We start from the raw sequence: 1,580 nt of genomic DNA on the forward strand, positions 1-1,580 counted from the left end.
TGCCTCTGCCTCTGCCTCTGCCTCTGCCTCTGCCTCTGCCTCTGCCTCTGCCTCTGCCTCTGCCTCTGCCTCTGCCTCTGCCTCTGCCTCAAAAGCTGAGACTAAAGGCATGTGCCACCCTCAGGCTCTGTGACTTTTCCAAAGACCTTAACTTTTCAACCAAAAAACCTTTTAGGACAAATATGAAGCAGATTTGGCATTTACTAAGAAATGGCTTGGTAGTTGGGAGCACTTGCTGCTCTTCCACAGGACCCCAGTTTGATTCCCAGCACCTACGTAGCCACTCACAGCTGTCTTCTTTGGGCCTCCAAAGGTACCAGGCATGCACATGGTACACAGACCTATATGCAGACAAACCACCTACACAGCATACTGGATTAAAGGCATGCATGACCATGTTCAACCAGGAACATTTTAAAATGAGATCATAGGGTGGTTTCTAGGGTACATTGGAGAGGAGTACGGACTGAGACCCCCCCCCCAAAAAAAGCCGGGTGTGGTGGTGCACTCCTTTAATCCCAGCACTTGGGAGGCAGAGGCAAGCATGTCTCTATGTAGGCCATCTTGGTGGCAAGGTTTGTTAGCCCTGCTGAAATTCTGGACTCTCGGCTGGGCAGCCTTCAGCCAGACTCAGATAAGGGGCTCCTTTTTCCTTACCATATTCCCTCAACACGCCCGTCTCTCTCCTGCCTCCAGTCTCTTGCCACTGCCTGGCTGTGGGCTCTCACATATTGTCTTCCCTTCTCTCACATCTCTCCAGCAACAGTCCTCCACAGACCCGTTGAGGGTGGACCCGGTTAAGTTGCTGCTTTCTGCCTCACACACCACCCTTACAGAAAACCTGTGTTGCCTTGTGGTCCCGTTGACAAGACGTGGGCATCCTACTTGTACTGATCGGTTGTTTCGTCAACTTGACACAAGCGCATGTTATCTGAGGAGGCTCAATTGAGAAGATGCTTCCATCAGATTAGCCTGCAGGCAGGTCTATGGGTATTTTGGTTAGTGATTGATGTGGGAGGGCCCAGCCCACTGTGGGCGGTGCCAGCCTTAGGCAGGAGGTCTTAGGTTGTATAAGGCCGAGTGAGCCGTCAGGTATGAGCCTGTACGCAGCGGTTTTTTGGTGGCCTCTGGTAAGGCTGCGAGCAGTCCAGACTTCTTTGGACTGTTTTACTGTACCCATTTTCAACGTCCCATAAGGGGTTTGGTGGCAGGGGTTTTTTGATGCAGTAGAGTCTCCTGTGAAGTCCAGGGTCACTCTGAGCTCAGTCCTACACGGGCCTCCTGATTACCAGGAGTATATATATGAATGCCACTCCTTTAAGGGTTGAGAATTGACAAGGCCTCCTAGTCAATGCACAGTATACTGTGTGCAGGGCCCCAGGACCTATAAATTGTTCTGAACCAAACTATTTTCTACGTGAAACATCACCACCTTTAAAAAAGTTACTTATATTGACCTTTTGTTCCCGCCTTCAACGCCCCTTTATTTTGAGACAGTTTATGTATCTCTGGCTGTATTAGAAGTTGCTCTGCCGGGCCTGGTGGCGCAGGCCTTTAATCCCAGCACTCGGGAGGCAGAG

Source organism: Mus pahari, chromosome 20 (genome assembly GCF_900095145.1).
Source record: "Mus pahari chromosome 20, PAHARI_EIJ_v1.1, whole genome shotgun sequence".
In the NCBI taxonomy this organism is placed as follows: Eukaryota; Metazoa; Chordata; class Mammalia; order Rodentia; family Muridae; genus Mus; species Mus pahari.